This window comes from Schistocerca serialis, chromosome 1 (genome assembly GCF_023864345.2).
Source record: "Schistocerca serialis cubense isolate TAMUIC-IGC-003099 chromosome 1, iqSchSeri2.2, whole genome shotgun sequence".
Classification (NCBI taxonomy): domain Eukaryota; kingdom Metazoa; phylum Arthropoda; class Insecta; order Orthoptera; family Acrididae; genus Schistocerca; species Schistocerca serialis.
The window spans coordinates 838457345-838470469 of NC_064638.1; positions in this window are offsets into that span (position 1 = coordinate 838457345).

The following is a 13125-nucleotide window of genomic DNA, read 5'->3' on the forward strand; positions in this document are numbered from 1 at the left end:
CTACGGAAATTGTAAAGTATGGCGCGTAGTAGGCAGAACGTATTTAATGGAAATCTTTTATTGTATGTAAGTTTATTATCTCAGGATAAATCAGACGCTTTAGTCGATTCACCCTTTGCTTAATAGTGGAAAGGCATTTGGACCAGATGAGCTCTCTGTAAGGTTCTACACAAAGAAATTGCTCCCCTTCTAGCAGCAGTTTATTTCAGGTCCCTGGAGCACAGGAGGGTATCTAACGACTGGAAAAAGTCGTCATTCTCGTTTTCAGAAAGGGTCATAAGACGGATTTTGGCGTCATGTTTCTTCGAGAAGCATTTGACACCGTCCCACACTGCCGTTTAGTGGAAAAAATGCGAGCTTACTAAATGTTAGACGAGATCTGTAACTGGATTCCCTTATCGGAACAAAATCGACAGATGTAAAAGTAATTACAGTGTTGCTATAGGGAAGATGGAAACGACAGCTACTCTTTACAGCATACATAAATGATATTGTGCATAACTTCGGAAGCTTCATATGGCTGTTTGCAGTCGATGTTGTCTTGTATAATACGATGGCAACGTCACAAGACTGGCGAACTGCAGGAGGATTTGCAGATGATTCACGGAAGATATAGGGATTGGCAATTTGTCCTGTACGTAAATAAATGTCCGTATTGAGCATATCCATAGGCGAATTCCACAACTTTACAATTATTAGCGTCAAATCGCTGCAAACAGAAACTACCGTCAAATAGCTAGAAGTAACCATCCGGAGTGATCTTAAATGGAATGACCCTAAGATTCGTAGGGAGAATTTTGTTTTTTGTTCTTTTTGTTGTGTCTTTGTCCTGCATCTACATGTACATCATACTCCGCAAGCTACCTAATCGTGTGTTGCGCAGAGTAATTCTGCTACCACTAACAGATTCCCCTCCCCCCCCCCCCCCCAAATCCCTCCACCAACTGCGAATGGCGCGTGGGAAGAATGAACGTCGGTAAGCCCCTGTGTTGGCTCTAATTCCTTGAACTTTCTCGATGTGGTCATTTCGCGAGATGCGTTGTAACGTCAACCAAAACGGCCTTACTGTGCCGGTACTGCGAACTGCTGAAAGCAAGGAGAAACTAGCGCTGTAATTTTTCCTGAGGGCATGCAACTATACTGTATGGATCAATGATGACGGCGTCGTCTAGGTAAAATATTCCGGTGGCACAATGGTACACCTTTCGGATCTCCGGGCGGGGACTACTCAGCAGGGCGCCGTTATCAGGAGAAAGAAAACTGGCGTTCTGCGGATCGGAGAGTGGAATGTCAGGCCCCTTAAGAAGATTTAAAAGGGAAAATAGTAGGTTAAAGTTAGATATAGTAGGATTTAGAGATGAAGAGACTGAAGAAATGTATGATGACATAAAAGAAATTACTCAGATAGTTAAGAATAACGAAATTTCAAAAGTCATGGGGACTGGAATTCGACAGTAGTAAAAGGAAGAGAAGGAAAAGTAGTAGGTTAATATGGACTGGGGATAAGGAATGGAAGAGGAAGCCACCTGATAGAATTCTGCGCAGAGTATAGCTAACACTTGGTTTAAGAATCATGAAAGACGGTTGTATAAGTGGAAGAGGCCTGGATACACTGGATGATTTCAGATAGATTATATAGTGGTAAGACAGAGATTTAGGAACCAGGTTTTAAGTTGTAAGATATTTCCAGGGCAAAATGTGGACTCTGACCACAATTTATTGGTTATGAACCGTAGATTAAAACTGAAGAAACTGCAAAAACGTAGGAATTTAAGAACATGGAGCCTGGATAAATTTAAAGAACCAGAAGTTTCAGAGAGATCATTAGGAAATCGTTGACAAATACAGGGGAATGAAATACAGTAAAAGATGAATGGGTAGCTTTGAGGAATGAAATAGTGAATACAGCAGAGGATCAAGTAGGTAAAAAGACGAGGGCTACTAGAAATCCTTGGTAACGGAAGATACGTTGAGTTTATTCGTGAAAGGTGAAAATATAAAAAATTAGTAAACGAAGCTTGAGAAAAGCAATACAAACGTCTCAAAAATGACATCGTCAGGAAGTGCAAAACTGCTAAGCAAGGGTGGAGAGAGGTTAAATGTAAAGATTTAGAGGCACATATCACTAGGGATAAGATAGATACTGCCTACAGGAAAACTGAAAAGCGTTTGGAGAAAAGAGAACCACAGGTATAAATATCAAGAGCTAAGATGGAAAACTAGTCGTAAGCCAGGAAGGGAAAGCAGAAAGGTGGAAGGAGTACATAGGCGGGCTATACAAGGTTTGTTGCGGAGGTCGAAGAGGACGTAGAGGAAGATGAGAAGGGCGATATGATACTGCGTGAAGAATCTGATAAAGCACTGAAACACTGAAGTCGAAAAAAGGCCCCAGGAGTAGACAACATTTCTTTAGAGCTACTGAGGACCTTGGGAGAGCCAGCCATGACAAACCTTTATCATCTGACAAGCAAGATATATGGGACAGATGAAATACCCTCATACTTCAAGAAGAATATAATATTTATAATCGCAAACAAAGCAGGTGTCTACAGATGTGAAACTTACCGAACCATCAGCTAAATAAGTCACGGCTGCAAGATACTAACACGAAGTCTTTACAGACGAATGAAAGAACTGGCAGAAGCCGACCTCGGGAAAGATCAGTTTGGATTCCGTAGAAATGTTGGAACACGTGAGGCAATACTGACCCTACAACTTATCTTAGAAGCTAGATTAAGGAAAGGCAAACCTACGTTTATAGCCTTTGTAGACTTAGAGAAACCTTCTTACAATGTTGACTGGAATACTCTCCTTCAAGTTCTGAAGGTGGCAGGCATAAAATACAGGGAGTCAAAGGCAAATTATAATTTAGTACGGAAACCGGACAACAGTTAACGTGTAAGAGTCGAGGGGGATTAATGAGAAGCAGTAGTTGAGATGGGAGTGAATAAGGGTTGCAGCTTATGCAATCTGTATATTGAGCAAGCACTAAGGGAAAAAAAAGAAAAATTTGGTGTAGGAATTAAAATATATGGAGAAGAAACAAAAACTGTGAGGTTTGCCGATGACGTTGTAATTGTGTCAGATACAACAAAGGGCCTGGAAGAGCAGTTGAACGGAATGGAGAGTTTCTTGAAAGGAGGATATTGGATGAAAATCAACAAAAGCGAAACTAGGATAATGTAATGTAGTCGAATTGAATAAGGTGATGCTAAAGGGATGAGATCCGGAAATGAGACACTTAAAGAAGTAAATCAGTTTTGCTGTTTGGGGAGCAAAATAACTGATGATGGTCGAAGACATAAAATGTAGACTTGCTGTGGCAATGAAAACGTTTCTGTAGAAGAGAGATTTGTTAACATCTAGTGTAGATTTAAGTGTCATGAGGTCTTTTCTGAAAGTATTTGTATAGAGAGTGCAGACATGTATGGAAGTAACGTGGACGATGAATAGTTTACACAGGAAGAGAATAGAAAATTTCGAAATGTGGTTCTACAGAATAATGCTGAAGATTAGATGGATAGATGACGTAACTGATGAGAAGGTACTGAACAGAATTGAAGAGAAGAGGAATTTGGCGCACTACCTGACTAAAAGAAGGGATCGGTTGTAGGACACGTTCTGAGGCATCAATGGATCACCAATTTTGTATTAGGGGGAACCGTGGAGTGTAAAAATCATAGAGGGGGACCAATAGATGAATACACTAAGCAGATTCAGAAGGATGTAGGCTGCAGTACTTACTCGGAGATGAATCTTGCACAGTGTAGTGTAACGACGTATAGATTTGTTTAAATGATTTTCATTTGACATATGACCATGTGCAGACTTCGTCACCTACGTCAGTTACAACCCACTTCAAAATTATTTATATCCCTTTCAAAATGTCTCAGAATGGTTCTTGTACGAAACTGTAAAACATCATTTGAGTCGTATGCACAGAATTACGTCACTCAGGCCAATTGGTTTGCGTAAACTTTTTCAATTTAGATGTCGTTTGTTTCTACTCAGAAATTATATTGATACACGTTATCTGATTTAATCGATATTAGAACCACATTGAATAAAGTTTTGAGATTCAAAGTCGCGATGAACGCTGTCAAAATTCAATAATCTTGTCAAATATATTATTAATTCATTCACATAATTCTTCATAAATAAATCCTCGGAACACGTATTTCAACTTTAATAGCATCCACTAGTTTATATATCTTCCTACATACAGACGTGAACCTGAACCATGACAAGATAGGACTGACATTTTCAATAAGATTAAACTTCCTATGATATCATTGTTGTACAAAACATTATAAATTCTCAATTATTTAATTTTTAGAAGCACAACGCAACAACTCGGTTTCAGGATCTTCTGTTGCTCTTTGGCTGTCGACCCGCGACGTATAGTGGCCAGCAATTTTCTCTCCGGTCCAGGCAACGAAGATGCTGTCTCCGTTCGTTGCGCCGCCCTCTCCGTACATGAAACATAAAAAAAAAATACAAAAACTTTAGACACTTCACAACCATTACAAATATTACAAAAATACATAAACAAAACTAAATTAAACTTAAATTCACCTGCAAACTAGGCTGACACTGGTGGGTGGGTGAGGCTTCAATTTCGTCCCACTACATACCCCACCCACAAGCTCAGTTTGTCAGGTTTTAACCGAAAATAAAACTTTTTCTGTATACAATATTTAACTGTTAATACATTTTCCTCACATTTTACGTAATCTAGAGTCCTTGCTCTTAGATAGATTTAATCCTTTAACTACGATATTGTTGTGACTATTTGTCATTTACTCTTCATTGTGCTATTATGGTAATTCATAACCGAATATAGGAAGATTACTCCATTTCCATTTAATAGTTGCTAGGAAATACTAATTTAGTAAGTTCTTTAACGTTGTTACATTAGGACAAAGCGTTCAAATTGTGATAGATCAGTTTCAGTTTTATTCATTTACTAGAGTTATTCTTTCCAAGAATGTATATTATTAATAAGTTTCTCACAATAACTAATAGTACTATTTACTTTACGTCATTCTTTTCCGTAATGCTTTACTTATGCCTGAGGTCAAGAAGAAATCAATCAAAACTTTCTTTAGAATCTCGGCACGGCTTTCTTTACCTTCGGACACCCTGTTGGGTAATGGCAATTTATTTAGGAGAAACAAGCGAGAGAGCCCCGTTTGGTGTGTTCTATATTAACACTATTACAAATCTCTATTAAAGGCACTCTGCTATGTGCTCGTGATCCATATAGCTCTGGACGCCCATGGTCCCTAAAATTATTAACCATCCCCTTTGGTTCCTACTATCCGAGTAAATATAAAATATACAAAATTCCTTCTGACCTAATAACAAAACTTTCTTCCATATAAATCCCCTTTTAGATATCTTTCCCTTTTTGAAGTACCGGTAGATTATTGTAGAACACTTGTTTAAGCTTCCTGTCATTTCTTTAAAATAACACGTAACTATCACGAAAAACTTCACATGAATAAACTATGAACGCTCTTCTGTATGTAACATATACTAAATATTAACTTATTTAGGAATGAAGGGTTTCATTTGATCAACACTATATAATCCTTTAATTACACCTGATGAAGGTTCCATAAGAAGTAACCCTTTGGGATGTACAATCTTATGTACAACATATGGACCTTCAAAGATAAAGAAGAATTTTCTACATTCCTTATTGATCTTCGAACTTTTAGGATGAGATCGTACTAACACAAGATCTCCTACCTGAAATGAGGGTTCTATTGCATGTTGATTATAACTTTTAATTCTCCATTCAGCATTTTTCTAACAATCTGTTCGCAAACTTTTTCGTCTGGGATGGACAATTCGTAGACAAACATTTTTCTTTCCTTTATGTAATACGGTAACCTACTAATTAGGACTCGTATTAGATGACTTTCAATAATTGGTTCTTCAATTAATTTAGCACGGTTTAAATGCCATTCGAAATAATTCCTATAACCTTTCCACCGTTTAGAATAAGGAGGAGGGTCCAACAACTCTAAAGTTAAGTATTGTTGTTTTCCTCTTGACGAATAATTTTGTTTAAACTGCGTAACGAAATCATCCCAGTCCCTAAATTCAGTTCTATGCAGTACTGCCCATTCCGCAGCTTCTGTTTCTAAATGTCCTATTACAAATTGAATCCGTTTTTCATTACTCCATTTAGGAGATAATGAAGTTTCAAAAGCTTTTTTTTTATAAAGATTATAGGGTGAAGTTCGCCTCCTGGTTTGAATACGGGAAATCGGCTTGCTACATTTGAATTTGTCGTTATATCATCCCAACATTCTGCGAGAGACATAGTTGGATTTTGTTTAGATTGCAGAGACGGAGTTGCATCGAATTGGCTTGCCGTGATTTCTTTATTCGTATTGTTGTCGTCCGAGCTAGCAAACTCGATGCGACTGTTGTCTCTGATTACGTTATTGTTTCCACTACTTGAAATGTTTTCATTATTATCTAATTCCGATAACCGTTTAGTAATTTCCTGTATTCGCATTTCTGTATTGGATACGCGATTAGCTAATATCGATTCTTCACTGTGTTCACGATGTGAACGCTCTGTACCTTCATCAATGTTATTATCTTTGAAAGTCTCAAGGTTACTGCATATTTCGGTAATTAAGTATTTCATGTTTTCTATTTCAGTATGATCTTTTTCTACTCGATGAGTTAGTATCTCTAATTCTACATTATCTATTGAAGAAATCTCTACAGGTCTGGTAGAAACCTCTTTAATAGATTCTAGTAATTCTCTACGAACAGTTTCTGTTTGCATAGAAAAATCATCTCGTAACTTATCGTCATTTTTCTCTATTTCATTTACAACTAAGACATTGACATTATCTAGTCTCTTGGTTAAGTCAGTAATATCATTTCGCAAGCGAGCTTTTTCCTCACGCGATTCCTGGATATGTTCTTCTAACCTTTTACAATTATCAGCAATCTTATTAATAAGTCCTACTAGTTTTTCCTGCATTTCAACTTTAGAAGCCTTTATTTTATCACTTAATTCTCGACTGGTTTCATTAAGATGTTCCTGTAACCTGTCTGTAGATTTTTTTAGCTCCCCTTTTAATCTAGCAGTAGATTCCTCGTTAGACTGTTTTAATTCCTGTTTTAGTTCCTGTTTTAATCTAGCAGCAGATTCTTCGTTAGACTGTTTTAATCTAGCAGTAGATTCTTCGTTAGACTGTTTTAATTCCTTTTTTAGTTCCTCTTTTATTCTAGCAGCAGATTCTTCGTTAGACTGTTTTAATTCAGCTAGAAAATTCCCGTTAGATTGTTTTAATTTAGCGATCGCCCTAAAAAGGGATCTCATGCTCCTATCGGACATAGATTGCTCTTCGTCTGACATTTCACTTCCCGTCATTATTGTAAGATATTAACTAGTTACACACGCAGACTTGTAATCAACAATCCTGTAAAAGCACACTCCCTATGTACAACAATCCACTTCCAACTTGAAACAAACTCACCGGACACTAATATTGTAGTTTGTAGTTCTCGGTGATCAGTATGCTGCTATGGGCTGCAGAAGTAACAGCCGTCGATGAAGCCGCTGAGATGCTGCGACCCCGCTTCCGCAACCGGCAGGACGTTGAGTCGATCACCGGAGACGTCACTGGCTGCAACCACCCCTGGCACCACCGTAGACAGGCGAAGCCCTCAGCAACACCTCTAATAGCAGCCGGCGGAACGCCCCCCCCCCCCAACCCCCCCCCCCCCCAACCCCCCACTTATGTACTGGGCCTGTTAGTTTAGGGAGAAAAAAGGTTGTCGGGGTTTGCAGCGTTCAGCTGCTGCCCAAGAGATGCGCCTTCTCGTGGAATAATTGCGTGACCGTACTGCTTGGCTGCGCTCCGTCAGATGCCCACACCCGCAAAGTCGCCGTTGGCTGGTGAAGGCTCCACGAAAACTCGCGTTGACTTCCGAAGGACTCTTGATGTTTTGTTTCGTACCTGTGTGCCTTAGTCGCACACAAGTCCTGTTTCCAAGGTCGCCACGGTGTAGTGTAACGACGTATAGATTTGTTTAAATGATTTTCATTTGACATATGACCATGTGCAGACTTCGTCACCTACGTCAGTTACAACCCACTTCAAAATTATTCATATCCCTTTTAAATTGTCTCAGAAAGGTTCTTGTACGAAACTGTAAAACATCATTTGAGTCGTATGCACAGAATTACGTCACTCAGGCCAATTGGTTTGCGTAAACTTTTTCAATTTAGATGTCGTTTGTTTCTAATCAGAAATTATATTGATACACGTTATCTGATTTAATCGGTATTAGAACCACGTTGAATAAACTTTTGAGATTCAAAGTCGCGATGAACGCTGTCAAAATTCAATAATCTTGTCGAATATATTATTAATTCATTCACATAATTCTTCATAAATAAATCCTCGGAACACGTATTTCAACTTTAATAGCATCCACTAGTTTATTATCTTCCTACATACAGACGTGAACCTGAACCTTGACAAGATAGGACTGACATTTTCAATAAGATTAAACTTCCTATGATATCATTGTTGTACAAAACATTATAAATTCTCAAATATTTAATTTTTAGAAGCACGACGCAACAACTCGGTTTCAGGATCTTCTGTTGCTCTTTGGCTGTCGACCCGCGACGTATAGTGGCCAGCAATTTTCTCTCCGGTCCCGGCAACGAAGATGCTGTCTCCGTTCGTTGCGCCGCCCTCTCCGTACATGAAACATAAAAAAAATACAAAAACTTTAGACACTTCACAACCATTACAAATAATACAAAAATACATAAACAAAACTAAATTAAACTTATATTCACTTGCAAACTGGGCTGACACTGGTGGATGGGTGACGCTTCAATTTCGTCCCACTACAACAGGATAGGGTAGTATGGAGAACTACATCAAACCAGTCTCTGGACTGAAGACTACGACAACATATCGAGGGAAAGAGTATGTTCTGAGACTCTTACTGGAAAGTGCTCTTTCGAAACTTCGATAGTGAACTTCTCCTTGATGTACAACGCCTCTCTTTTAGCGTCTGCCACTGGATTTTTTTGATCACCTCTCCAACGCTTTCGAGCCGAGAAACGCGCCGCTCTCCGTTTTATCTTCTCTATCCCTCCCAGCATTTCTAGCTGATAAAGATGCGGGATACATCAACAACACTCAAATCTCAGTCTGATTTTCCTACTACCTGGTGAGGCATAATAAATATCAGTTTTTAAAAGGCCTTTGAGTAAAAACACTACTTTAATTTTTTTTATTTTGAAGTCTTAAAATGCATGAAAAAGCCCTTTCTGCAAAAGTAAAACATAGGTTAATTTTTGAAGCAAAACTCGGTAAGGTGGCGTTCGTGTACATGCACATATTCCTCCAGCCAGGCCTTCAGGCGACTTGTCACATTGCACAGCATTGTCAGTGGAATTTGGACGACTTCCTTTCGGATCCACTCTTTCAGTGCTTCAGTTGTTCTAGGACTCAAATGTTTTTTAATTCAGCCTTTGATCACAATATGAATTCCTTAGACGAGGAACGGTTTCAGTCCGTAATGACCATCCTCAGGTCTCAAACCCGTCATCGTCTAAAGAATACATATTGTGATCAAATACTCAAATAAAAAACATTTGACAGTATTGGATCACTGTTTGTATACTCGACCATGTCGCAGTTGGTGTTCTAGGATTATTATCTTGGTGAATTTTGTTTTTCATATAACTCCACAAGAAAAAGTAGCATGTTGTGAGGTACGGTAAACGAGCGGGTCATGGAATACCCCTTTTCGGGAGATCACATGATTTGGAAACAAACCATGGCAATGCTCATGCTTACTCGAGCAATGGAGGAATCTGCTCTGTCCTGCTGGAAAAAGTCACATCGTTCACTTCGTAGTACGCAAGTTGCGGAATAAAGTTTTCCAAGAAGTCTGCGTATCTCTGCTGTTACAGCACTGTCAAGGCCATCCTCAAAAAAGTATTTCTTGATGCAGTAATTTACCAACAGCCGTATGTACTGTTGAAATTTATTTTATTTTACGACCTTCTATGTGCTACCAGTTTCGGCATTACATTGATGCCATCTTCAGGCCCAACTCGTCATAGTCGTAAAATCGCTATACATGGAAGGAGCCATATAACTGGATCCATGAATCAAATCGTCCTGCAACAGCTCTTGGTACTAAGAACTGTTCATAAAATAAAGCAAGTTCATAAAATAAAATAATTTCTACAATACATACGGCTGTTGGTAGATCCCTGGTGGATCAAAGAGGATCAAAAAAAGTATGGTCCTATGATCCCTAATGAAGACATGGCGCACCACACCGTAGCTTTTGCGGATTGCAATGGTAGCTGATGCTGTTCTCTAGGATTAACGTTACTCCAGAATCGTAAGTTCTGCTTGTTCACATAAACGGAGAGATGGGAATGAGCTTCATCACTCACCCACAAACGGTTTACAATGTCCTCGTCTTGATTAATCATGTCCAAAAGTTTTAAGCAGAACCGCCTTCGGGTCACATAATCTGTTTACTTAAGACCTAACTTATTTGGATTTTGGAGGGGTGGAAGTCCAACTCTTGGTGTAAAATTCTTCTTACCGTTCTGTTTGAAATCCCAAGCGTAGCACTGTGTCGGCGAGCTTAGCTACGAGGGCTTCTCACAATGTAAATACTTACACGTTCGATGTTTTCAGGTGTGAGCACAGCTTTTGGTCTCTCAGTTTTCTTCTTTGTCGCAGACACCGTCTCCTCAAAGTTCTCAACCCACGTTTTAATCGCACTGGCATATGGCAACTGCCGATTCGGATTAATGTTGAAGTGGATGTGGAATGCACGACGTGTTAGCTGGTACGAACTACCGATTTGATAAAATGCTTTGACAGCGTACGCGCGATGCTGTGGGTTCCAGGGCTCCATTATGACTAAATGTTATTTCGCACCACTATTAACTGACAACATCCCCTCCACCTCACTCGGACGCAGCTTGATTCGTGCGCTTTTTTAAAATCACTCGATATTATGCGTCACCCTGTTTGTTTATTGTGGTCATTCCACTTAAGGTTGCTGTGGGCTGTTACTCCTAGGTATACGAGGGCTATTTGGAGAGTGAGGAACGATCGGTCGCTAAGTGGAAACCACTGTGAAAATCCGACGAGGCTTCCCACAGACCTTTTAGGCAGCACCTCTAGTATGCCCGTCGATCGCATCAAGACCCACTTTTCAGTTGTGAAAGCACTGTGAGCGAGTAAAGGTGCCTAGAACAACAATGTCTGTCGCCAAGCAGGAGGGCCCTCTGAGAGGCTTCGCCTTACTGAATGCAACCCACCTAACACAACAGCCACGCACTTCCTTCTTCATGGCAATTCTCATTTGCACTCTGCAGGGGCAGTGAAGACGCTCCTGCAGCCCTTTCGATGGGAAGTGATCGATCACCCACAGCACAGCCCTAATTGGCTCGTCCTGAGTATCATCTCTGTTCACATGAAACGCTGAATGCGCAGACAACACTTGGGCGCAGGTTACGCGCTGTAGACCAGCGTAGAGAATCATCGGAAAGCACAGGCGGCGGCCTTCTATGACGATGGTGTTGGAAATTTGGTATAACGCTCCGCAAATATCTAAGCCGGAGCGGCGAATATGAAGAGAAGTACCTGGAAGGTGTATTTAAATGTGCAAAGAAAGCAGTTTTGATTTTCACCGTGGTTTCCATTTCCCGACCGATCGTCCCTTTCTTTCCGAACAGACCTCGTACATTATATAATCAAAAGTATCCGGACACATGGCTGAAAATGACTAACAAGTTCGTGGCGCCCTCCATCGGTAATGCTGGAATTCAATATGCTGTCCGCCCACCCTTAGCCTTGACGACACCTTCCACTCTCGCAGACATACGTTCAATCCGGTGCTGGAAGGTTTCTTGGGGAATGGGAGCCCAATCTACACGGAGTGCTGCACTGAGGAGAGGTATCGATGTCGGTCGGTGAGACCAGGTACGAAGTCGGCGTGCAAAAACAGCCAAAAGGTCTTCTATAGGATTCAGGTCAGGACTCTGTGCAGGCCAGTCCATTACAGGGATGTTATTGTCGTGTAGCCACTCCACTACAGGCTGTGCATTATGAACAGCTGCTCGATCGTGTTGAAAGATACAATCGCCACCCCCGAATTGCTTTTCAACAGTGGGAAGCAACAGTGGGAAGGAACATCAATGTAGGCCTGTGCTTTGATACTGCCACGCAAAACAACAAGGGGTGCAAGTCCCCTTCATGAAGAACACCATCGCACCATAACACTACCGCCTCCGAATTTTACTGTTGGCACTACACACGCTGGACCTTCACCGGGCATTCGTCATACCCACACCATGCCACAGGATCGCCACATTGTGTACCGTGATTCGTCACTCCACACAATCGTCCAATGCTTACGCTCATTGCACCAAGCGAGGCGTCGTTTGGCATTTATCGGCGTGATGTGTCGCTTATAAGCACTCGCTCGACCATGAAATCCAAGTTTTCTCATTTCCCGCCTACCTCTCATAGTACTTGCAGTGGTTCCTGATGCAGTTTGGAATTCCCACGTGATGGTCTTGATAGATGTCTGCGTATTACGCATTACAAACCTATCAGCTGTCGGCAGTCTCTGTCAGTTATCATACGACGTCGGCCTGTACGCTTTTGAGCTGTACGTGTCCCTTCATGATTCTGGTTCACTATCACATCGGAAACAGAGGACCTAGGTGAGCCATGCACGGCTCGCGTTTATCATATTTACTGTTTGCCATCTCCCATTATGTTGTTGTTACTGTGGTCTTCAGTCCTGAGAATGGTTTGATGCAGCTCTCCATGCTACTCTATCCTGTGCAAGCTTCTTCATCTCCCAGTACCTACTGCAACCTACATCCTTCTGAATCTGTTTAGTGTATTCATCTCTCGGTCTCCCTCTACGATTTTTACCCTCCACGCTGCCATCCAATACTAAATTGGTGATACCTTGATGCCTCAGAACATGTCCTACAAACCGATCCCTTCTTCTAGTCAAGTTGTGCCACAAACTTCTCTTCTCCCCAATCCTATTCAATACCTCCTCATTAGTTACGTG